General features: G+C 37.8%; 1 long non-coding RNA gene across 1 annotated transcript in view; it reads left to right on the top strand.

The window, feature by feature from the left end:
• The window catches only part of LOC119254707 (uncharacterized), an 847730-nt gene that overhangs the window by 809222 nt on the left and 11265 nt on the right, over window positions 1-27243 (top strand). Inside the window, exon 5 of the long non-coding RNA XR_008553383.1 lies at window positions 17787-17889. This is a non-coding gene — a long non-coding RNA (uncharacterized LOC119254707). The remainder of the gene's footprint in view (window positions 1-17786; window positions 17890-27243) is intronic.

Raw genomic sequence — 27243 nt, 5'->3', positions numbered from 1 at the left:
ACAACTTTAAAATGTCATCTCTTTTCTGCTGATGGGCACAGCCATCCTAAAATATCTTCAGGTCTATACAAAACTAAAAGTCATTTGTGACAATAGACAGAAACTGTAAGGGAATCAACCTCTCAGCTAATGTTGAACCTATTAAACATTGTATTCAAATATTTTATATCATTTATTAAAAAGTATTTTGAATGCCTCCTAACTGTTAAATAGGCTGAGCCAAAAAAGTGTCTATGTCAGCCGTTCACATTCTAGATGTTCAGATAGTCATCAACTAATTAATTACACAAACAAATACACAATTTAATGTGGTAAATGTCATATGAAGAAAACCTGCTATATCAGGAAAATTTATAACAGGGACTCCTTACAATCTAGTGGTGAGGGAAGATTAGTTTACACAAAGCATACTTAAGAAGAGTTACTGTGAATTATAAGTATTTATTTAGGTGTGGACTGGGAACTGAGGTGATGGTGCACTGGTGCATTGGGGAAGGAAATTCCATGGGGACTACACCCGAGGGGATGGGGGAAGCAAATACTGTTAAAAAATGAATAATGATGTAAAAATTAAAAATAAATAAAACAAAAGGAAAAGTTAAAAAAAGGAGAAAATAATAGTAAGCAGTTAAAAAAGAATAATTGTGTTTATTTTTTATAATAAATTTTATTTTTATATTCCCCATACAATTGCAACCCCCTTATTTTGACCCCAATCCTCCCCTCCCTGCCCCTCACCCCCCATAGAGTGTCTCTGGTTCATAGTTTTTTGTTGATTTTGATTTTCACTTTCTTTTAGTTATTCATTTTCCTGGTCCCTTATTTAAGTTTTCTATATTCCTGCTATGAGTGAGACCATCGGTATTTTTCTTTTTCTTTCTGGCTTATTTCACTGAGCATGATCCCTTCCAGCGCCATCCATGTTGCTGCAAATTGCATGTGTTTATCTTTTTTGAATGCTGAGTAATATTCCATGGTGTATATGTACCACATCTTCTTGATCCAGTCATCTATTTTTGGGCATTTGGGTTGTTTCCAAAGCTTAGCTATTGTAAATAGTGCTGCTATAAACATAGGGGTGCAGGTGCTCTTTGGAATTGATGTTTCTGTGTCCTTTGGGTAAATACCTAGGAGTGGAATTGCTAGATCATATGGAAGCTCTATGTTTAGTAGGTCCAGAAATCTCCACACAGCTCTCCATAGTGGTTGGACCAGTTTGCACTCCCACCAACAGTGCAGAAGAGTTCCTAAAAAAGAATAATTGTGTTTAAATGAAGAAATGGTATGATATTTATTTTGAAAATATTTCTCAGGTAAAATGTGGAGAATTGATTGGAAGAGGGTTCAATGGAAGCAGCAGTAATTAGAATCCTAGTGCAACAGTCTAGGGGGAGAATGATGACAGTTCAAACTAGATGAGAGATGGAAAATATAGAGGAAACATGATATATTTGAGAGATGTTTAGAAGTAGAGATGATAGATACTGGTAGTGGATCAGGTTTGAAGAAATGAGAGAAAGGAAGGTGCCAAAAAATTGTCCTTGAATATCTGTTGACTAAGCCAAAAGGGTGGTTATACCAAAAGGGTGGTTATACCATCCTAAGAATCACTAGAAGAGACCTAGGTTTAGAAGCTATCAGATGTTGAATTTTCAATATAATTTAGTTTGAAATGCCTTTGAAACATTCAGGTGAGATTATAAGAGGAGTTCTAGAGAGGCCTAGAGGTCAAAGTTCTGGGTTGGAGATAAAGTTCTAAATGTATCCATATATGAGAAGTCATCAAAATTCCAAGGAATTCCAACATACAGTGGCTGAGTAAATGAATATGAGCATGCAAATAAAACTAAATATGGGAGATCCAGAGAAAGAACAGGAAAAACAGAAGTAGCATCATGGAAGCAAAGAAAAAGAGTTGCCAACAGTGGTTAAAGTGTAAGAAAGCCAAGTAAGATGGGAGCAACAACATGTATCTGTTCTAGTCACCATTATCAAGAAATTGATTATGAGCCAGAAACCTCATTGAAATTAACGTTGAGAAAATATGGACCATATTTATAGAAAAGTTGTTCAGTGACTGGCTATACAAGGCAGAGATGGCTTGAAGAGTAATGTGTCAGTGAGGAGGATTTATTTTTCCAAAAGGAAAGGTGTGAGCATCTATAAATCTAGAGAGGAGGAAATAGAGAAGAAAGGGGTGGATATACAAAAATATAAGAAAAAAATATAGAGAAAACAAATGTGACAAGATTAAGCATATACATGAAAGAAAAGTCAAATTTAGCACTACCAGATATAGAATGAGGAATTCACCACTGTGACATAAAAATAGACATAACGATTTGTTATTTATGGGGAAAAAACCTAGAGATCTTAGATATAAAAAAAATGACAGTTAAAAAAAAACAGATGACTCAAAAGTCAACTTAATTTAGCTAGGTAGTGAATTAATGGTCTGAAAGATTGAGTTAAGGATTCTCCCAGATAAAAACACAAAGAAAAATAAGTGGAAGTGTGCAGGAAAAGATAAGACTTATGGAGGACAGACTATTTATCCATGTATTTTGGAATTCCAGAAAAGGAGGATGGAGACTTCTTGATAGCATAGGGGTTAAGTTTGAGTGCTATTACACTACCATCTCTGCAGCCTGATTTTCATCCCCAGCCAGGGAGCTATGCACATGGCACAGCAGACCTCTCCTGTCTCGCCTGCTGCTCCCCTCAATAGTGATTTCAGTGGGTCCACCTGGTCTGTTTCCCAATCTGTCTCCTCTCACCAACCCTTTCATCACTGGCCTATACCCCAATTCTTCTATTCATAAATAAATAAGTAAATCCTTTTTTAATTAAAAAAAAGGAGAATAGAGAAAAATGGAGAAAAAACATTTGGAAAAAAAATGGCTAAGTGGGCCTCCCAGGTGGCGCAGCTGTTGAGCGCTGGGTTGTGAAGCTGCCCGCAGCCTCTGCAGTGCCGGTTCGATCCCCAGCTGCTCCCCAGCCACCAGAGGAGGGTCCCACATGACGCGCAGACCTCTCCTGCCGCCCGCTGCTCCCCTCAGCAGTGTACTTTGGTCCGTCTGCCTGCTCTGCTCCCCGCTCTGGCTCTGGTGAATTCTCTCACCCTCCCGCGCTTCTGATTGTACCCAGTGCTTGTATAAATAAATAAATAAATCTTTAAAAAATAAACTTTTCATAACTTTCCAAACTTATGAAAGATATGAATCTACACATAGAAAGATCCCAGCATTTCAATTCATGTTAAATTATTAAACATGTGCATGCTCACAGATGCACATCATGGTGAAAGTTTAAATTTTAGAGTCATTTAGGGAACTCTTAAAAAATGTTCCAGAAGGAAAAGACAAATCTCAACAGAAGAACACAAATGGTAGTCATCTATCATTGAGTTGGCTTCTGGTAAAGAAAGGGAAGTAAATGAAGCCTCATCCTCTTGACCTTTACCAAACATGAGGAAATACTGGCAAATTCATAAACAATGAAATATCTGTGATAAATGACAGCTAAACGATGTAACCCAAGGATATGCACACAATTTATACCATGTTCTAAATTTTATAAAGTTGATTTTATTCATCCATTCATGAATAGTTTTGAGGATTTATGTGCAAAGGACTGCTCTTGACCTCAGGGTAAATGGCAGGAATAAAAAGCATTGTTTTCTACTCACATGGAAATATAATCTAGCGTATTTTCATTTTATAGCACCCGATCTGCTGCAGAATCTCGGTAAAAATATGGTTAGCAACATTTTTATATAGAAAATAAAGCGACCATTCAATGTTCCTAACCAGGTAAAGGGGGGTATTACTGAGTTGGGTCCCTGCCATCTTTATTTTTTTAAAGATTTATTTATTTATGCATATAACAACTGGGGTACAGGCCAGAGGAGTGGAGGGTGAGAGGATTCACCAGAGACAGAGTGGGGAGCAGAACAGGCAGATTGACGGAAATACACTGCTGAGGGGAGCAGTGGGTGAGACAGGACAGGTCTGTAGCGACATGTAGTTAGCTTCCAGGCCGGAGTTCGAACTTGTGCTTCAGTGGCTGTGAATAGCTTCATAGGTTGTGTCTTAACCCCTTGTGCCATCAGGGAGGCCATCACTGCCATCTTTCAATGCATATGCATGAGGCTCAACCACACAGCCCGACAGATTTTAATTTAAACATCCTTGATTCATTTTCTTACTATGTCGCTTAAAATGTGCTGGCCTGGATGGGCTGTACTCACCTCACTGGCCATCTCGGCCATTGTGCCAGTACTAGGTGTTAGCTAGCTGGACCTAGAACATGGTTACCTGAAAAGTGGTTCAGTAAATATTTTTCTACCTAAATTATATGAATGAAAAATACAGTTGCATTGGAGAGTTTGTTCAAGGTGTTTCCTTCAAACTCTTACTTTATAGAATTTTACCTTGTAGACTGAAAAAAGCAGGTGTCATCTTATATTTGTGTTGACTTTTCTTACTGAGTACCAGCTGCATATAAAGAACTGAATATGAATGGCATGCGCTACATGATTTAATAATCACTGTTCACTTTGTGCAGAACTAGGATTCTATTAAACTCGATCTTCAGGACATCTACATTTTTTACACAAGTACTCTCACTGGCTTTGTATTTTCAAAGTACTTTTATATTCATTGTCTCATAGAATGCAATGGAAATCTTGTGAGGTCTGGTATGGTGGATGATATTAATTCCATTTTACTAAGAAATACATTTCTAATAAATTCGGGGGCTAGCATCTTCAGCCAAATGTTTGCTATTTTGATTTACTATTTGTTTTTGTTGTTTGACATCTTTCAAGGACATTTACTTACTTTAATTCATGTATTCCTTGCATTTTATGAATATAAAACATTATATTTCCATTCATAAATATTTAAATAAATATATCAAGTGTTCAAGTTGTAAATATTCTATTTGTTTCAGAGAAAATATAAGTTCAATGTGTCTATACGTCCATTTATATATCAATCACCTATCACCTATTTATCATCGATATGCTGTATATTATCTCAACAGGCACTCCAATGTGCATAATTCTTTGAGAGAAGTGACTAATTTTCAAGTCAAAAATTTTTCTTTCTCTATGGCTAGCAAAGATCAGTGCACGTATAGAATGGGAATGTAAGAAAAAGAAAAAAAATTAAAAAATTAAAAATGAAGTCTCAGAGAGGGCTTAGCTGTAGCTCAAACCTGTCAATCTCATTCCAGATTTCTTTTACCCAAGCAGTAGGATCACTGAGTTCCACCTTCCCTCTCATTTTTTTATTCCATCTGTAAGAGATTCTGATCTAAGTCTGGGAAAACGGCAATGTGGGAAAGTGTGCATCCACCCCGCTCCACATGTAAGCCCTGCCAGGTCAAAGTCAGTCCACTAGAGACTGGCACTGTATTTGCTTCTCACTTCAGAAGAGCTTCCTCCACCTCCATTCTTTGACAGTGATTGACAGTTACAACAAGTTGTTGTGTAAAATCTCCCGCAAGTCAATTATGAAAATGATGTGCACTTGCTTAAAGATGATTGTAAATTGCTTCTGGCTGATCAGAATAATGACTTGCGGCGAGGCTAATCAGCATTGGGCATATATAGCACCTTGTTCCTGCCAGCATGTTTTGCAGCTGCAACTAGTTCACCCAAATGACAGTGTTTTTAATTTCTCATAGGTATGAGGCAAGATGTTCACAATGGGGACAATATTGGAGGAGGGAATGGTTGGCCTTAGGGGAGGGGGTGAAACAAAGCAACATTCGTTTTGCATCAGTTGTAAATGCCATCATGTTCACCAGTCCCTTATGACTTTGGTTTAAGGAATCAGGGATGAAGGCAGCATGACTAGAGCTAGCTCCTTTTCACATGTATAGAGTTTTGTAATTGTATTGTCATGGAACAACTGTGAAGTGGTTGAAATTAGTCCCGTCTAATAGATGAGCAAACTGACACTAGGAGTTTGCCCATCATTGCACACCAATAGATAGGTAGGGTTCAGATTTTGCCCAATTAATTTCTAAGCTTAGTCTATGTAGTGGCAGGACGGCACTGTGCAGGATCTCTATGATCTGAGCAGATGGCTAAAGGAGAGTCCTGGAGCTCTCAGTCTCTTTTTCATGCTTGTGTTGGGATTTTACCAGGTACAAAGCAGGAAGGGGTACCACGTGGGGAGCGGGGTGGCGGGAGGCTAGCAGGCCTCCCAGACCCCGGTGAGTCTTCATTCTTCCCGGGCTCTCCAGAGTTCTCTCATGGTCTCATTCTCTTTCTTCAGCTGGTTCCATTCCCCGTGACACCACCCTAATAAGCCCAGTCTCAGCCCAGGTGTACCCACCTACGTACGCCTGAACCCCACTCCAGGTGCCCGCCATCAGGCATGCATTCAGGACCGCAGGGATCCATCATGCATTCAGGTCCGCAGGGATCCATCATGAATGCTAATGGCGGGAGGGCAGAAAAGCCTGACAATCACTTACCCTAGTCTACTATACCAGTGTTATTCAAAATATTGTCTATAGAATCCCTGCTTTTGGCTCTCCCTACATACATATCGAGGGCTCAGTTTTCCTGGACCAACCCATACATACTCAGTGAGAAACTCTGGGGCATATTCAATAGGGCCCTGTGATAAAGGATTCCAACGAGTGATTCCAGGTTGTATTCACACACGCTGAGGTTTGGTAGCAACTAAACTTCACCTTGAGGATTCCTCCTGTTTCTTGAAATTCTATGAGCCTCACCACAGGCATTTCAATTGATCACAAAACTTATAATTTGGTTTCAATTTAATGTATTTCAGTTTTTTTCCTTTAAACATTGGAAAAAATCCATTTAATTAATTCATAATTTGGAACTTCCCTTTCTTGTCCTCTCTCCTACAAGTTTATTTTTCATTACACTGATTCCTTTTACTCAAATAGTTTAGATCAGATTCAGAACAAGGACAAGATGAAGTGACATAAGCCACTGTATCACACAATGCAGCCTGCTTTCTCCAGGAGGGTACAGAAGCCTGTGAGGGATTCTAATGCTGGACTTTTTCCTCACTAACTCTATGGCTATGTTATTATTTGATCCTGGAGCCATTTTTTTCCTACTAATACCTCAAATTATTATTGTGTTATAAATTAAACTTCTACTTAAAATGAAGTATTGAGTTACATAAGCCAATTCATAAGCAGTTTGATAGTTTCTGAGAATGTTAAACATAGAGTGAACAGTCAAATCCACTCCATGGTATAAACTTAAGAGAAATCAAAAGCCATGTCCACTGTAGGGTAAGGAAAACTGTCAGGCTTTTCTGCCCTCCCGCCATCAGGATAGATGATGGATCCTCGCGGTCCTGAATACATGCCTGATGGAGGGCACCTGGAGTAGGGTGTGGGCATAGGTAGATGGGATTCACCTGGGCTGAGACTGTGCTTTTAAGGGCGGCGTCACGGGGACGCCAGCAGCAGCAGAAGCCAAAAGAGAAGCCGAGAGAGAAGCAGAGAAGAAGCAGCAGAAGCAGAGAACACCAGAGAGCCCAGATAGAGTGAGGATTTGCTGGGGGCTGGGAGGCCTGCCAGCCTCCCGGCCCCCCTGTACCCCTGCCTGCCATATGCCTGGTGAACCCCAATAAAAAACCTGCAAAACCTCTGAGTACTCTGACTCCTCTTTTACCCAGTCTGCATGGGATCAGAAAACCTGCACTGTGTCATTCCTGCCCCTACATCCACTCAAAAACTTACTGTGGGGTAAATGAAGATTGCTCAGGCTTTTGCGCCATTGGCCTCTGTGGCTATCACCTGCGTCCTTGAATGCAGGAGGAGCTTGGGTGCGTGGATCAGGGCACGCGTGCCTGAGCGTGGACACCTGGAGTATGGTGTGGGCATGCGTGTGTGGGCAGAGCTGAGCCTGGGGGCTGAGATGATAGGGCAGTATCACAGAGTGGGGCAAAGTCACAGAGGACAGTGTGCCATGGAGAGTGGTGGAGAGACCATGGGAGAATGCCAAGAGAGATCAAAGAGAAAACAGATTTGTCGGGGGCTGTGGGGTCCTGTCAGTCTCCTGGCACCCCGGGCCCTACCTGCCCTGCCCTTGGTTGCCTTACTACCAATAGTATAGAAAGATCATTAAAAGCCTGAAAAAGCCACTGAGGGCTCCAGGACTCTCCTTTACCCATCTGCCTGGATTCGTAGAGAACCTGCCCTGTGACTTGCTGGCAAAGCACCTACACACATTATTCATTATGCCCAAAAAGTGGAAACATCACAAATGTTCATCAACTAATAAGCAGATCAATAAAATGTGAAATAGCTGTACAATAGAGTACTATTTGGCAAGAAAAAGAAATCCAGTATGGCTAGGATACAACATGCATTTATCTTGAAATCATGATACATGAAAGAAGTCAGTTTAAAAAGACCACATATTGTTTTGACCACATGTAGTTGTTCCACATATATATGCAACATCCATATAGGAAAATCCATAGAAACAGAAAATGGATTAGTGGTTGAATATTTGGGAAGGGAAATGCAGAGTGAATGCTAATGGGCCTTTTTTAATGAAGAAGTAATATAAATGTTCTTCTGTCAAAGACAGTGCTTGCATAATTCTGTGAATATGCTAAAAAACTAATTGGATAGGGGTGCTCTGGGGTGGGTGAGGTAGGGTGACCTGAGGAGATGTCAATCTACTCCTGGATCATATACTGTGATATAGACAAATGTTATGCTAAATAAATAAATTAAAAACGTACACAATTATGTATGATATGTGAACTAGAGCTCTGTAAAGCTACTAAAAAAGTGAGGTATTAGAAAATGATAAAATTATGTGTATTCAAAGTAAGTATTTACAGTACTAGACAAACTCTCCTACTACTTCAGAATTCAATTTCACTTAAAGTGAAACAACTTTCCATTATGAATGTTGAGATAAATAAGGGGGCTTGGGAATTTGGAAACATGCTAATAAAAAAATTGGAGCCATTCTATGTGTTTTGAAATTACCAGTATTTGGAATCCACCAGTATTGATCAGCTGTAAATTAGTTCTTGGGTGTCATAATAAAGGAAAATGAAGAGGGTAAACATGCTGAATAGATTGGAGAAGTGAGGATTTAGGAGCAAGGAGAAAGTTAAAGCCTGAGCTGCATTAATTTAGTCATTGAACGATAAGATCCCTAATCCCAGAAATGCAGTTTGGAATTTGGAACAAACCGGACATCACAATAATCTCATTGTCAGTGCAAGTATATAGTTTCAGTACAAAAATGGACTAAATATCATCTTTGATTTTATTCCCGGTTTTGGACTTTAATTCTAGACACAAATATCTCATGAACTCTCTGTTCCTCTGCCAAGCCCAACAGGATAAGCAGTCTTGCTCTGGGAATATGAATTTGATGGTTGGGTAGCATGAATCCTGGAAGTTAGGAATGTTTTTTCTGTTTCTGTTTGCAAGCTCTTTAATGCTGTCTGACTATGACACCGCCCAAATCTGCATGGTAGAGTTGAAATAATTTCTTACAAATCACATCAACTTCTGAGACTTCCCTGTAAGTTTCCTTTAGTTTACTCTGTAGGATTAACCTGAAGAAATACTTCCTTATTCAGTCTCTATTATTATTTTTCAGTCTCTATTTAATATTGCTGAATGATCTAAGATGTGATGGAAATTAACATTAGTACAATATTAGATATGTTTTTGTTCCCTATTCCATTTAATGTTCAAGGTAAGCTTATGTGATTGGTATTATATGGAAACTGAACTTTAAGAGGCTAAATAACTTGCACCCATTCACATAACTAAAAAATTGAGAGTCGGCAGTGTTTAGGTGTGCATTTGTTTGATGGCAAATCCTATGTTCTTTCTACTGTTTCACACTGATCAGTATCATTGACAAACTTTAAAAACAAACAAAACTCAAATTTATATAAGACAGCCTAGCAAGCTGTGACTTACATAACAGGAATAGCATGAATTAAAAATTTTAGCATTGAAATGGAAATTTATATTGGTTAGCTGCTAACTGATTATGTATCAGGTGATTCCAGATACATAACAGGTATGGACATCAGTCCTTTATTTAAATTAAAGATGGAGAATATGAGCAACAATATAGCAAACTAACTTAGTATTATGTATTATGCTGATAAAGTATTGTATGGTCTGCAGAATGTATGGTCTTTCCAATATTATTGTGGCATGCTTAGGAAAGAAAGATCCTTGAAATGGGAATTATGGAAATAACTGATCTAAGTTACAATAGTAAATTCAATATATATTGGCAAGGATCTTAAAAACCAGTGCTAAGAGCTTGAGTTTTAATCTGTAAATATCCTTTATAAGCAACACAAGGGTTTGATCTGCTAGTGAATTTGTTTGTGAAGGTAGAATTATGTTGAACTTTCTGCATCCAGGAAGTCTGAATTTTGTGAAGCCATGTTCTTTACAACATTGCATAAACGCCTTCATAGCAGGTATTAGGAAAACTTGAATCTTGAGAGTAACATTCAGAGAGCTATGTAACATTCATAACTCTATACCACAGTTTCATGGAAATGAGAGGTGGGTGACATTCTTACTTAACCTGAAAGATGGTATGTTTCTGAGAAGATTTCTTGATTTGGAACATGTCTTGATTACCTCTTCAAGCTTCATTCAGACTTCATTAAGTCCACGATAGGGGATAGAGGGAAGGTGAGGAAGAAAATGAGTCAGGAAGAAAATATTCTTCGTTAGTTATATCTTTTCTCACACAGTCAGGGAAGAGAAGTTTTCTGGTGAAAAGATCGGTACCACTTTGGTTAGTGGTACCACTTTTGGATTTCAAAGGTAGGGTGGTTAAACAATCCTGATGTGCAAAATTAAATTAGAAAAAAAGAACCCAAGGACACTCATAATTATTGACTTAAGTGAAGAAAGTATGGCAGTATTTATCAACCTGAGTGATTAGATAATTGGATACTATACAAAGAACACAAGAAATTCCATGATTAAACAAATTTGGGGATTTATACCTAAGGAAAATTAAACTAGTCTCTTGAATATACAATATTTTAGAATTTTGAACATCCTAAAATGCATTTTGAATCTCCAAGGGAACCGTAAAAGTATAGTTTTCTAAAACTTCTTTAGTCTCAGATCACTTTTTCTTGTAGAGCAACGGGCACAAAAATTTCAAAATCACTGGTTAAGGAAAAGATCTGTTATGTCTGAAGATCATGACCTTAACCCCAGCCTATAAGGAATAGCTATGAAATTATGAAATGGTTACTCATACCTTCTTATCTATTCCGTCAACTGTCATATGATAATGGTTTTATTAATCCCCAGAGAACTGCTGTGAGGATTAAACGACTATACAAAAGCTCTTAACACAGGGTCTGCTCATCATAACCACTCAATCCAGAGTTGCTCTTATTATCATCAGCGTGCAAAAAGAAAAGGTATGAAAGTCCAGTCATCTATCCTGTGAGATGTTGAAAAGAGGGGTAAGACTCAAAAATAAGTTTTATCAAAGATGCCATACTTTCCTTTAACTTCAATAAATCAGTAAAACTAGTTAAGCAGATGAATGACGGCAAGTGAGTTTGAGAAAGGAGAGCCACAATGAAGGAAAACAGAGTCCTCTAACATGAGAAAGACTGGGGACAGCTCTCATCCCATGGGTGCTGAGATGCTTAACCTAGTGTCCCCCTCATTGCAGACTGTAGGTGGTAAAAACACACCGGGGTAATTCAGATATGTTTCAATCAAGAAACATCAAGAATGAGTGCCAGAATTCAAAATTTTAAGATGTCTTTCCAAGGGTTCACAGATACCCATTGATACCTACAGATACCAAAAGACTGACAAAAAGTGCTGTCACTTCATTCTTTAACTGAATTAGAAAATATTTTCCCAAGAAAATACTAAGTACATTTTCAATCCTATTAGTGTTCAGGTGATAACAGTATAATGTGGAAAGAGCTTTTTCAAACAGAGGACTTTTTAAGAATTATATTTGAATATGTTCCAGAAGCTTCCCTTACAATAATGTTTATGTTAAACAAACCATTATCAATAATCCACACCTCTTACCTTAGGTACTACTTACATATTTTAACTTTCCTATGCAATTACCATAGATTCCTTTTTAATGAAGATCACTTCACCTTGGAAGCTTTTCTAAAACAGACTATTGTGTTCAAATTCATTAATTCTGTTTGTTAACTTGGAGAGAGACCAAGTTCTTGGCCATAGTTGAGCATTGAAGGAGGTGAGTCATATTCAATGGGGTGAATAAAAGTGATAATTGCTATGGCTTTATAAGGTTCTAAGACTAGAAAACCAAATTATATTATAGCTATTCTAATCCAATCGGAAACTGAAAATTTCTACTTCTTTTCTTGCCCTAATTGTTGCGATAGGCAGTGACATTTACTGATGTATTTTTGTGTAATGACTAAGTTTTACTTGTGTCAGTCTTTGCTACTAAAAAGAAGAATCAGCATATTTCTGTATTTTCTGTCAACTTTTAAACTGTTCTTCCCTTTATAGCCATAAAATGTAAAAATTTTAGAATTCATATACTTCAACCTCCTAATTTTCCCTACTCATCACCAAGACAAAATTGAAAACTTTAGTATGGCATTCCAGATTATTTGTAGGTTGTCTCTCTCATGCTCTCAATCTCTAAGTAACCCATACTGGACATGGAATGGCATTCCCCATAATTTCAATGCACATTGGTTAGTGACAACATACTTAGATATCTCTTTAATTTTTGTCTTAAATATCTTACAGTTCCTTTTGTCAGACAAACTACTCAGACTTCACAGCTGTGCTTTTGTGTAAAATCTCTCCCAAGTCATACCCAAGTGGGCTCAATTGTTCCATCTTCTATTCCATTTTATTCCATTCTAATATTATGGTTTACAAATCTGACCCTTCAACTAGACTGATATAAAGATTACATCATGCTCATTTTCCATAATCAGTATCTAAACATAGAATGGAAAGCAATAGTCTCAGATTTAAATCCCACTGCCATACTTATTCTATGTGACTTTGAAAACATCTGCAGAACCTGTTCTCTGCATCTGTGCAACTGAGATAATATCTAACCTGCCCCGTTTTTTTTTAAATTCATCATATTAGCAGTAAAGAATTTAGCACAATATCTGAAACATAGTGAACATTCACTTACTTCTCAGGAAACAATTGTGCATAATTAATTAGGTGTTCATTTTAACTTCCTGAAGGCATTAAGCTTGTTTATTGTTTTCTCAAAGACAACTTGATTTCCTTTCAGTGTCTATGTTGTAAATTTTTCTGTGTTTGGCTTGGTTTATTTGTGAATGAACTCTTTTCTAAATCAGAGATGGAGATCTGTATTGCTTCACCAAATCATGTATTTTGAAGTATAAGAGAAACATCTACTAAAAAAGAAGGCCTTTGGTTAAAAGAGTCTAACTTTTAGAAAATCAGAGTTTATGGTTTTCTCAAATTAAAAGAATCTTATCATAGACTTTTAAGTGTATCTTCTGAAATCTGTTCTGCCTGAGGCAGTGGAAGACAGAGCTAAGCAGGACTGTGCCATAGGTTTGTATCTACCTGGTGGTCAAAGGATCTATGAACTTCTCCCACTGTGTGATTCTCAGCTTTACAAATAATTCTCTCCTGGCTCAGCATCTCAGAGAATCAGGCTGTGGCACTTTTAGAGATTAATTATTGAATAAATGAACTGATCATCAAATGCATCAGATGGGAAAATGTGAGCTATTCTATAGAGATCAATGCCTATTGTTAGTGAAACTAGAGTGAAACAATAACTAACATTTTACAGTAAGTAACAATTTACTGAAGGTGTCATAATATATCATTATCTAATTTGTCGACTACCATGATAAACTAAACTAGTTTCAGTAGATGTAATTTCTTCAGATTGATTATTTTGGAGACAGTGTTTTGTAGTAGATAAAATCATGGGTGTTGAAATTACAACCAAATTTGAATTTTTCCCTGTCCACACAGTATTTTTACGGCTTTAAACAAGTTACCGAAGCCTCAATTTTCTCATTTGTAAGATGAGAATAATATTTCCACTTCAAAGCACATTGTGACTATTACAGAAGGAAATGCAAGTAAAGGATTAGGACAGTATGAACTCTGAATGTACTGTTAAGAGTTGCTCTAGTTGTTATTAATGTGGTTTAATGCCTTCTCTAACTCCACATTCATCAACTAAAATTTACCTGGCCCTGAACTGAAGATTTTCATTTTGAATATCTTAGCATCTTTAATATAGATATTTGTTTTCTCTTTCTCTGTGAAGGGCATCATCATGCTCTTTCTTAGATGGGGAAGAAGTATAAATGAATCTATATTTCACTCATGTATTTCTTAACCATAGGCCCATTCTTTTCTTTTCTTTTTCTTTTATTTTTTAAGAAGTGGGGTACAGGCCAGAGTCACGGGAGGGGGTGTGTGAGAAGATTCACCAGAGAGAACAGGGTGCAGAACAGGCAGATATACTGAAATACACTGCTGAGTGGAGCAGCGGGTGAGACAGGAGGCTGATGATACCCTCAGAGCACTGTGCTCAATCCCTGCATCACCAGAGAGGCCCACCATAGGCCCATTCTTGCAGATACCTGCCAGTCCCCCATGGCCAGGTTCTCCTCCAGTCTTTCTACCCCCCCACTTGAATTATTCTCACACCATCAACTTGACATCGAATTATAAACCCTCAGTTTCAAATCAGTTTATAAGGTGCTTTCAACTATATTCTTTTACACAAATTTCTTCTATTTTTTAATCTCTGTTTATTTACACATCTTGTTCTTAGAGACTTACATCCTGACTTCCCATCCTACATACCATTTAAAAAACTACATACCAAAAACAAAACCAAAAATAAATAAATAAATAAATAAAAATAAAAAACTACATACCATTAAATGTACTCATTCTTTTATTTTAACTTTTAATCTTTAATGACCGTTTATTTTGAACCAGGAAGAAACCAAATGTGCTAGAGGTTAGGTGTGTTGCTAACAGTTATCATAGCTTTGTGTTTGGTGGCAATACTCAGATTTGAATCTAGGACTCACTAATTTAAGAACTCTCTCTCGTAAGCTCTAAGATGATTTTTCTATAGAGTGTGTTGATTAAATTCTCATTCTCCCTGATTGTCCCTGCCAACCTTTTTTCTCTTTCTCTTTTATTTCTATTACCATTTGTCTATGCCTATTTTATAGAACTTGCCATATGCTGTTATAGAGTGAAATCCTAGTGTATATATCTGATTTCTTATACTGGATACTCAATTACTCAATTTCAATAAGAACTTACTTATTTCCTTTTCAACTTTTCTGGTGGTATCTTGCACAGAGTTTTATATCAAACAGGTACTTAGTATATCTAGAATAAACTAAAATGAATTAAATGGATTTCACTGAGCCAGTGCCCATAGGTATACAAAAGTGGTTTAGGGTTCTCTTTCAGCCTTACTGCCCTTTAAATGTCACCCTGTGCAAAGAAAACAGACTCTAGGAAAATAGATGTGCATTATGATTCCATCTCTGACACTTAGCAGGATTGTGACTTTGGCTAAGTTAAGTGAACCAATTCTTTCCTTATACATGAAATGGAACAAGAATACCCATCACATATATGTTGTGAGCATTAAAACAGCATACGTAAAGCATTTAGCACATGCGTGGCCCCTTATATGCTAAATGCAGGCTTATTTATTTTTTAGTCTAGTACTTTCTATTATGTAGTAATATGAAAACTAGGAACCACAGATTTCTTTCTAGTGATTTTTTTTTTTTAAGCAGGCATCACAAATGCAAGTGACAAACTCTGAGTGAATATACAGAATTGCTTCTACCTAAAGTAATTGTCAAGTCTTCTGTGAGGAGTCAGCAGCCTTCGAAAGCGCTTAAGGCATATTGGAAGGAGAAAGTGAGCCAGTTGTGAGAGCTGCTGCTAATAATTCCCACTTCAGTTTTATTCCAATTAGGTTTTAGTTAGTCCAGAGAAAAAGTATGGTCAAGAAAATAAACCCAGAACACAACAAAAGAGAGGAGTCCATGTGGATTGGTTTTCAGATGCATGAGGCTGCTTATTAAGTGTCAGTCTTATGAACGGATACACACAGAAACCATAACCCTGAAAATCAGCCATTAACTAGAACAGGAGAAAATATTCAGAGAAACCATCTTGGGGCTTGTGCCTCTTTGGTCCAGGCTGTGAAGCAGGGATTCTTGTATTTGGTTTTCCACATTACACAAGCAAGAAAATGGAACCAGTAAATTAATAGAATGGCAATTCTATCTAATTTATTTTATTTGAATATGAAATTTGAAATATGATTTCTGATAGGGACTTTAATAAGTACACAGAATAATACAAATCAGAGTGTAGAAGTGAGTTCGATTTAGGTTCATTTATTCAATAAATATTTCTTGAGGGCCTCCCCTGGTGGCGCAGGCAGTTGATTGCAGCACTGTGAAGCTGTCCGCAGCCTCTGCAGCACCGGTTCGATCCCTGCTGGCCGGCGAGGGTCCCAAATGGCCCGGCCGACCTCTCCTGTCTTGCCCGCTGCTTCCCTCAGCAGTGTGTTTCATCAGTCTGCCTATTCTGTTCCATGATCTGTCTCTGGTGAATCCTCTCACCATCCTGCGCATCTGGCCTATACCCCGGTTCTTGTACAAACAAACAAACAAACAAACAAATAAATAGTTAAAAATTATTTCTTGCATATATACTGTGTATGAAGAATAATGACATAATTTAGATATAATGTTCAAAATGACATACTTTATGCTCAAATATCTTTTAGTCTGAAAGGGAAAGATAGCATTCATAATTTGGTAGAGTAGTACTGTTCTAGAGGGAAACAAACAATGTTGACATTATTTGTTTATAGTGGTTAGGCTAGGCACTAAAAGTTTTATTTTTAGCTCCTTTACTTTTCAAAAAACTATTGGATAATACTATTGTTGCTCCTAATTTATAGATGTGAATATCTATAAATTGTGAATGTCTATAAACACACACAAGCGCAATCTGATTTTGTGCAGGTAACAAGATATTAGAGCTGGATTTAGATTTAGACAGATTCAAAGTCTAAACTTTTAAATTCTATATATGCTGAACTATTGGAAATAGCATAGCTAGATAAAATTCAGGCTATAAAATTAAATTTAATCTGTGATAAATGACATTTTTTTTTTTTATTATACTGTTTTGGGCCACCCTGGTGGCACAAGGGGTTAAGCACAGCATTGTGAAGCTGTCTGCAGCCACTGCAGTATGAGTTCGATCTCTGGCCTGGAAGCTACCCACATGGTGCCTCAGACCTCTCCTGGCTTGCCCTCTGCTCCCCTGTGCAGTGTATTTCAGTCAGTCTGCCTGTTCTGTTCCCCGCTCTGTCTGGTGAATCCTCTCATCCCCCGCATCTCTGGCCTGTACCCCAGCTCATGTATACATAAATAAACCAATCTTTGAAAGAAGGTAAAATTGTTTTGTGTCAGTGGTAACATTGGTTTATAACACTGTATAAAAATTAGGGGTACAGCTTCACGCCTCTTGGAATGTATGTATATGTCACCACATCAAGCCTACTGCCACCAAATATTTTTTGGCATACATGCAATGTTTGTTACACAGCTAAAAATGTTTATCTGAAATTTATACTTAATTGGGCATTATGCCTTTTTTATTTCATAATACTCTTTATTTATTATTTATTTGATTATTATGTTTTAACAACCTTGTTTATTTTTTCACAGTATAGGATTTCTCCCCTCAGGTGCAGTCTCTATTACCTGCCTTCTCTGCTCTCCCATTCTCCTTCCCTCCCACACCTGAATGGATCTAAGTTCTGCTTGCAGGGTGAGTCTTAAAAGTTTGTCTTTGTCTGACCCTTTGTTTGGTTTCTCTGGATTCACATACAAGTGAAACCACCCAATATTTATCTTTCTCCTTCTGGCTCACTTCACGTAGAATAATCCTTTCCAGTTCCATCCATGTTGCCGCAAATGGCATACGTCATTTTGCCTTTTTATTTGCTAAAACTGACAATCCTAGTTGTAGTTCAAAGGAGTTTTACTTAATCTTGCTTTGCCAAGAGAAACCAAAGAAAAAGATGAGAAATTATTTAAACCACTTTGTTTGATTTAAAAGTCATATTATCTTCTGGCCTTATTCTCTGTTATATTTTTAATGTATGTGATAAAAATCATGTTACATCATGTATTATTTCCTGCTTGATATACATAGTTAATAGTATAGTGAAAATGTATTATATCAAGGAAACATTTGCCAGTAGCCGTTGAGAACAATAATATAATATGCCTCATATTGTAAATTTAAGTAGATAATGCATATTAAGTCTGGATCTCTTGAAAGAATGGAGTTGTTATGTTGGTGATGAATATTTCTAGTTTCACAACTGTACTACTTTTATAGTTGTTACTTGAAGAGTAAATTGATATTGATCCTCACAATAAATTTTGATATAACCCAAGGCAAAGAAAATGATATTTCAGTGATGAATAAGCATCGTTTGAGACTAAAGGTCACAGCTGTGACTCAGGAATTCCTCCTTGTAATTCAAAACTCTTTTAGCCTAGTTATCATCTTAGATTAAGCATATGTGGAATTATTTCAAAATCTAATCTATCCTGATGTCTCAATTTTGCCTCCATAATTTCTTTTTGGATGCTGATTGAGGTAAAACATTTTGTTGGAATTAAGAATTAAGGCCTTATATTAAAGTTGTGTTTGTTCATCAATCCTTACATTCAAATTGCATGTTATAAATTAAAATAATTGACTGTTTTAAATATAATTTATATCAATTTTATGCACAATTGAGGAAGCATTATTCTTCTCTGTCTGTATATTTAACATGAATATTCCGTGATGGTGGTTTTATTTGAGATGAATTTTTAAAAACTGGTGGATAAGTATGCCCTCTGCATTCCCAAGATCAAAAAGTGTGTTACATAAGGGACTTTGGTGGTGGTTGAGGTATTGGGACGTACATCTGATGAGGCATCGCCCTATACCTCTGAATTGTATACAGTGCTGTCAACAATGTCACCTCAATGAAAAATAAAGTCTACTACATGGGTGTTGTAGCCTAATCATGCAGCTATAACAAAATGTCATAAACTGGGTATCTTTTTTTTTTAAGATTTATTTATTTATGCATACAAGAACTGGGGTACAGGCCAGAGGTATGTGGGAGTGGTGAGAGCATTCACCAGAGACAGAGTGGGGAGCAAAACAGGCAGATGTACTGAAATACACTGCTGTGGGGAGCAGCAGGTGAGACAGGACAGGTCTGCTGTGCCATGTGGGTTGCTCCCTGGCTGGCTGGGGATCAAATCCATGCTGCAGAGGTTGTGGATAGCTTCATAGGTTGTGTCTTAACACCTTGCGCCACCAGGGAGGCCCTTAAACTGGGTATCTTATGAAAATAAAAAGTTGTTCACATTTATGGAGGCGGGGAAGTCCAAAATCAAGACACTGGCAGCTTGGTGTCTGCTGGGTGGTGTCGGCTGGGAGTCCACTTTCTCGATTATAACTTCTCACCATGTACTGACATAGCAGAAGGGCCTGGGGAGCTCGCTGCAACCACTTTTATAAGGACACAGTCTCATTCATGATAGTTCCTCCCTCATGACCTAATCACTTCCCAAAAGCTCCCCCTGGGGGTAAAGGGGATATAAATTTATACAAATTTGGGGTCACAAAAACACTCATACTAGAGCAATAAGTTATAAATGTCATTATTAATCATTTACTAGATTGGACACTTCTCTCCTTGCACAATCTCAGTTAATTCTCATGAGGACCCCGTGATGTAGATATAAATAGTTATTAAATGGTTCCAGGTATCCTAGTAAATAAAGTTTAGGAAAAAACTATAAGACTTAGTCTTAAAGTGCTTTTATTTATTGAAAAATCATCAAAATTATATCATATTGAACAATTTTAGTAATCTGACAAAACACAATACATTGATATATACAAGAACAAGGAAAGGACCTCTCATGTGGCAAAGGGGTTAAAGACACAGCACTATTAAGCTATCGCCAACCACTGCAACATGAGTTTGATCCCTAGCTGAAGAGATAACCCATATGTGCGGCAGACCTCTCCTGTCTCACCTGCTGCTCCCCTCAGCAGTATATTTCAGTAGATCTGCCTCTTCTGCTCCCCACTCTGTCTCTGGTAAAACCTCTCTCTCTCTCTCTCTCTCTCACACACACACACAACCCACCTTTGGCCTATACCCAGTTCTTGTGTGCACAAATAAATAAATCTTTAATAAAAAGAACAAAGATACCATGGATGCTTAAAAAAAAGAACAAGGATACCATGCATGCTCAGATTAAAAAAAAAAAAACAAACAGATAAGAGGACAGAAAAACACCAAATGATTTCTAATTTCTAATTTTATTGACATGTCCAACCCTAAAATTAGTATATTTGATATCTCTTTCACATTCCTGGTTCTCTGTTCCTTTTGTCATGTTTTTGGCATTATTGAAAATTATTTTAGTTGAAATATTTTTAATGAAAAAAGTAAGGCATAAATAAAACAGAGTATTATGTTCATATCTAAAATGGTGATTCAAATGTATGTTGCTATGTCTAGTAAATGTAATACCAGTGTTCTGTTTTGGTTAATTTATTAATTCAATAGTTTTCTGTGAAATTTCTGCTAATTATTTAATGATCCCCAAGAGCACAAGGCCTATTAACTGAGAGACCCAATAGTAAAATACCAACACTCATAAGCTGAGAATAAAATCTAATGTCGGAATTTGAATTCCTCTAAATAAATGATGGAGATCCCTAAGATAGTGGCTATGAAATTTTATCATGTTACTTTTCTGCCTAAAGTTCTCAATGGCTCTTCAACAAGGGTAGGTATAGACTTCGCTAAAAGCCTGCACAGCTTTCTAAACCCTCTGTAGACTGCCTTTCCATTCTGTTTTCCAACACAGCCCCAAATTAAAACCCCAGTAACACCAACATATATTCAGTTCCCTGGCAAATAAATGGCAGGCCTTAGAATCTTTCCTTATGCTGTTTCCTTGTCTGGAAGTTACAGACTCAGTTAAGCTTCTCAGTGAAGTCTTATTAGAGTCTTTTTTTCCCTACACTCATTGAATGACTGTTCTCCTATTGATCGTAAAATGTATTCTGTATTGGATTAGATACATGGAAGGTAGCATGAAATTGGGGGGAAATACTGGCTTTTGCATTAACCCATCAGTGTTCATATCTAGGTAATGTTAATTATTACTGTGTGGGTTCCCTAAACTTAACTTTCTCTTCAGTAAACAGGATAGAATAACAACATACTAATTAAAATTATTATAAAATTAAATTAAAAAACCTGTAATGTACCCAGTCGATGTGCAGTATAATCAATAAACAATGGTTATTATAATTTATTTCATTAATGAAGACTGATAGGAGAACTGTTTAGAATTCACAAATTTTTGAATTGGCTGAGTTTTAAACAAAGTAATTTGATAATATTCATATAAGTCATAGAAACTCTTCTGTTATCGGCTAACAACTTTACAGCAGCAATTTTGGCAGAATAGAAAGACCATATTCTATTGCTTAGTTATTCATTGATATGTAGAAAACTACCCCCAAACAACACTACTAATTCATTAGTTCACTAAAAGAGTAAGGGCTGGCTCTAATCCACACACACAGGCTGTTCAACTTGACCTTGGTAAAACCACTTTCAATATGGCTTATGTTCACGCCAAGGGGTAGGACCCATGTTTCTCTCCACACAGGCCTCTCCAAGAACCATTTGGTTCCTTTAACACATGGTGGTTAGGTTCCATGAGTGAGCATCCCCAGAAACAGAGAAATGGAGATTGCCAGTTCACTCTAGGCCAAGCCAGAAACTGGCACAATGTAACTTCCACTGGACTCTATTTGTCACATGGTCATAGAGACCCATTTCAAGGAGAGAAACATAGACACACCACCTTTGATAAAAACAGTGTCAAATAATTTAGAGGACATGTTTTAACATGTTTTAACATCTCAAAACTCCCAGCAGTCCATGCTGGAGTCTAAATGTGACTGCAGGGTAACTTGATAAAAAAGCCCATTTCATAAAACTAAGGAAAATGTCAGAAGTTCCCAGAAATGTCAAAATAATTTTCCCAGAAAGAAAATGAAAATGATTTCAATTTCCTTAAATTTGTTGTGGCACCTTAATTCCCATGATGGAATAGACCAGTGAACGACTGCACATGTATGATGCCTTCTATCAGTGAACTGGTTACAGAAAAAGAATGTTCTGGAATAGATCTGTAGTTTTAACACTGTGTATTGCTATAATGAACTGGAGAGTAGGAATAGGAGGAGAGTAGAAGGTAGGAGCTAGAGTAGGAGGGTTTAGCAAATGGTAAGCATCATGAAGGACTAAATAATATTCAGATTAAATTATCTCCAAACAATCTGCTTCCATGCAAACAATGCCTCTTTTTCATACATGCATGCTATTTGTATTTAAACTGAATAGCTGCTTTATACTGTTTCTACCATTATTGAATACTGCTTCTCCTTCACAAATGAACTTCTCTGTGTACAAGATCATGTGTGGATACAGAGTAACAACCGACAATCTATAAGGGAATCCCCTTAAAGACATTAGGTTAATGTGTAAGGCAACTTTATATAAAGAATAATTTTTTTTGAGATTTATTTATTTATACATACAAGAACTGGGGTCCAGGCTAGAGGTGTGGAAGGTGAGAGAATTCACCAGAGACAGAGTGGGGAACAGAATAGGCAGACTGACTGAAATACACTGCTGAGCAGAGCAGAGGAGAGTCAGGAGAGGTCTGCTGCACCATGTGGGTTGCTCCCTGGCCGGGGATCGAACATGTGCTGCAGTGGCTGCGGATAGCTTCATAGGTTGCATCTCAACCCCTTAAGTCACCAGGGAGACCCCTAAAGAATAATTTTCAATAGTCTATGAAATTGTACAAGGAAAGAGAAGCTGGAATTTGGTAAGTGTTAATGAAGTTGGGGGTTTTGAGGTTTTGTTTGACTCTGAGATTCCTATAGCTAACAGGAAAATATTATAGCTTTTGTCAGAAAAAGGTCATTTTGGAAACTGGATAACAATACTCATTCCATAAGCAAACTATTTCTCCATTTCTTGTCTACTAAAAGTATTAATAGTAAAACTCTAGTGTTCTAAAAGTGATCCAATATGCAATTTATTAAAAGAATTGCTATTGAATTTGTTTAAAAAGTGTGAAATATTCCAGGTAGCTTTAGAAATTTTATATAGAGTGAGAGTACATATTTTGAAATGAGGCAAGTGGAAGTTTTGCCACAGTTTTCTATTTAAAAAAAAGTCATTGTAGAGCCTTTTAGGATAATTTTTCCATCCCCCATCATGGGACCTGAGTGGTAGAATTCACAAAAATTAGTAATATTTATTAAATTGTCTATTGAATATTTATTTTAAGCTGAGGAAATCTATCAATTTTTCAAGCCCTGTTCTACAAGTGCTGTTGTTTTTCCCCTTATGCAGAGGGGAAAACTTCTGTGCAGGCGCTGTAGGGGGATTACTCAGCACATGGTTGAATGTTTAGTATAAAGTAAGCAACATCTTACTCTTGGACCCACAGTATTTTTATTTTGTCTTTACATAATGCTACTCTTCAGCTACAGTCAGAAAAAGAAGGGAGCATAGGCAGACCGATGTAGGGAGAAGGAAAATGAAGGGAGAAAAAAATGACAAAGGATGACTTAAGGTAATATGGAGAAATGGATATTACATATATGCAGGGGAAGCAGAGTCTCCCTCACAGCCTACTCTCTAAGCAGTGTGTGTTCTGCCACCCCATCATCCCAAAGCCTAATCTACTACAATTATTTTCTGTATCTACGTCTGGGAGTACCTCTCAGTGGGAACAGCCTGGCCTAGTTGACTGTTAGCAGCTGAGTCTCACCTACCCATACGTGCTCTAAGGGGACTTCATAACATGAATTCCCATTAAGCTCGTGTTGCAGTTTTCCCATTATCCTCCCTCTGAATTCATATATTACTGCCTGTATTGATTATTAGATACGTGGCTCATTCTGTCTTGTATTGTTATTCCCCTGGTAAACAATCCTCCCTCACTCCTCCCTTTCCTTAGGAAAAGACTCATAACCTAGTTCTGTCTGTACCTGCTGGTCCATATGTGCTGACCCCCACCTGGAAAAAGCTCCCTGGATGGGACTGTGTGAAGCAGTGCACAAACAAGGGGTTACCTGACCACCTCTGAGGCATCCCAGCTCTCTATCTGTCTCAGCATAAAATGTGTGGGTTTACACAGTGTTTTAAAGTGTACAAGTGATTTCACTTTAATGATTTTCTCCCATCCACACAACAGCCCTGTGAGGCAAGCCATCATGATTATATCTATATTATACAGAGAGAAAACTGAATCTCAGTGTGGTTAATTAACTTGGCCAAGGTCCCACAGCTAGCTTATAAAACATTTCTTGTATGAGTAAAGAAATGAAAGAATGGGATACAATTATAACTTGAGACTAAATTTCTCTAACTGCATGTTCATTGCTCTTTCCAATATATGTTTTGTCACTCCACAGATATCTTGGTTAAAATAATCCCATCAAAGAGGGTTTTTTTTTTTTTTTAAGATTTTTTTATTTATTTATGCACAAAAGAACTGGGGTATTGGCCAGAGGTACGGAGAGTGAGAGGAGTCACCAGAGACAGAGTGGGGAGCAGAACAGGCAGACTGACTGAAACACACTGCTGAGAGGAGCAGCAGGCGAGTGAAGAAAGGTCTGGTGCACCATGTGTGGCTCAGTTCTCTGGCCTGGGATCTATCTCAGGCCACAGCGATGATAGGGCTGATACTTAACCCCTAGCCACCAGGGAGGTCTCCATCAGAGATCTTATTGCTTAAGATGATTTGGGATAACGCAACTCAGTGGTAGTTGGGGCGACAAGGATAAGAAAAGATTTTTTTTTTTAATTTTAATAGTAGATAGTATTTCTTAAGGAGTCAAGCTGGGTGGGGCATATTTCTGGCAACTGAAAAGTATATTCTGGCACACATTGAAAAGAAACACAACATTGGTACTGCATCCTCTGCTTAAGTCAGCCTTTGATGAACAGATTTTCAAATTTTCTATATATTTTCATCATTAAAGGCCTTGAGGAATATCAGGTGAAAAGCGCCTATAAACCATTTCTGATCTTCCTTTCTCCTCACCTCAGCTCTATGAATAGAATTGTCTTTTCCCTAAGCTTTAATCAGTGCCTCACTGAGTAAGCAGTGATAATCAAACAGATTTTTAATACTTTAACCCATTATATTTAATTGGGCTCTTTAAGTTACAGGAATAAATAGAAACGGATGAACCTTTAAATCTCCCTGCACTAAATGCTGTTTACCTGCCTCATTTCAATGAATCAACCTTCCTTCTAATTCTTCCTCTCCCCTCCCCCCAAAAAAACCTGCAATTAAATGTATGGTGCTGGATCATTTCTTGCTGGCAATAATTATATGGGAGAATTTAGAATCTCATCAGAAGGTCTAATTTGGAGTAATAAACCTTCTAGCTAATCTTATACCTAAAGTCAACGGTCCCGCTCTAATGTTGATGATAATGTGGAAGCCTAAAATAACAGACTGAATGAAAGATAACCATCACTCTAAGTTATTTCTGTGCCTGGGTATAACATACTTATGAAGGAGACTGTCTTTTCAGAGCAAGGAAAAGATAATTTGTTTTCTGTTTTGGATGTTAGAAATATCAGTCAAGGCACCAGATCAAACTTGAAGAAGTAGAATTTGAGGTATGGTAAGAGATAGAACTTTAACAGGCAGGAAATGATGGCATTTCAGGTAGAAGAAACAGCAAAGGCCCAGTCAGCACTTGGGAGACCACTTGGGAATGGTAATAAGTTCCACACAACTCAAATATTTGAAGGGGAAATGCATGGAGGAGAAAGCAAGCCAGCTCTGAATCCATGTTTAGAAGGTTGCCTGAGGTATGTCACAGATTTGGCTGTAGGGCTGAAAGGATTTGGGTTGTCTATTTTTTTCTTTTTCTAATAACAGGAAAAATTAAAGTGGTCTGAGTGACATGAATAGATCTGTGGTTTATGCAGAGCCACTGTGACTACATCATGTGAGCTGCAGAAGATAGAAATTGGAGGCAATGAAGAAATTTGCAATTATCCTAGATTTTGATGTGGCTAGAGTTAGACAGAGGTCCTTAGAGTGAGGATGCAGAAGAGTTTCTACTAGGAAGTTAAAATTCCAGATTTGACATGTAATGGTTTATGGAGCTGAGGCATATCTAAAACCAGAAATTGATTAAAACTTCAAAAAAGGGGGCCTCGCTGGTGGTGCAGGTGGTTGAGCGCCGCATTGTGAAGCTGTCTGCAGCCTCTGTAGTGTTGGTTTGATCCCGGCCGGACAGTGAGAATCCCACATGGCGTGCAACCTCTCCTGTCACGCCCGCTGCTCCCCTGGGCAGTGTATTTCGTCATTCTGCCTGTTCTGCTCCCCACTCTGTGTCTGGTGAATCCTCTCACCCTCCCACCCATCTGGTCTGTACCCTGGATCTTGTATAAATAAATTAATAAATAAATCTTTAAAAAAATACAAAAATAAAACTAAAAAAAGGAGATAGTGGCATTATTTATGGATGCAGGAGGAAGGCCAGGTTGGAGAAAAAGGACAGGAGCCTGCTATGTGCTAGCCACAGTGATGAAGGTATAACCGGAAGTCCAGAGCTTGGGCCTCCTGTCACCATTGAATGCTAATAAAGTAGAGAAAGGAATTGAATCTATAAGGTACACTTTAATCAGACAGCCAGCAATCTGGAAGATGGGGGGTTAACACCCTAAAGAAACCACTGTCACATTTCACTTCTAGCTGCCTTTTAGTAGTGAGTGAACAAAGACAGTTCAGCAGTAAGCAGGCCCCCAATGCTGCCAGGGCCCATGATATCTAGTCCCGGGAGCTCCTCATTGCCCTCCTGGACACCTGGCCTCAAGAGTGTCCTAGTGTGCTGAGGCTGGTCTTCAGATAGCACTGGATCCCCACACCCCTGCAGACATGTCCATGGACTGGAAAATTAGAGCAGAGAGGCCATAAATAATATGTGTGTGCAGATTTCCTACTATAGCATGCATAGTGCCCTACCTGCTCT

This window comes from Talpa occidentalis, unplaced genomic scaffold (genome assembly GCF_014898055.3).
Source record: "Talpa occidentalis isolate TD23 unplaced genomic scaffold, MPIMG_talOcc4v2.1 talOcc4.3, whole genome shotgun sequence".
Lineage (NCBI taxonomy): Eukaryota > Metazoa > Chordata > Mammalia > Eulipotyphla > Talpidae > Talpa > Talpa occidentalis.
Note: the sequence above shows the minus strand (reverse complement) of the source record. Positions and strands in the feature narration are given on the sequence as shown.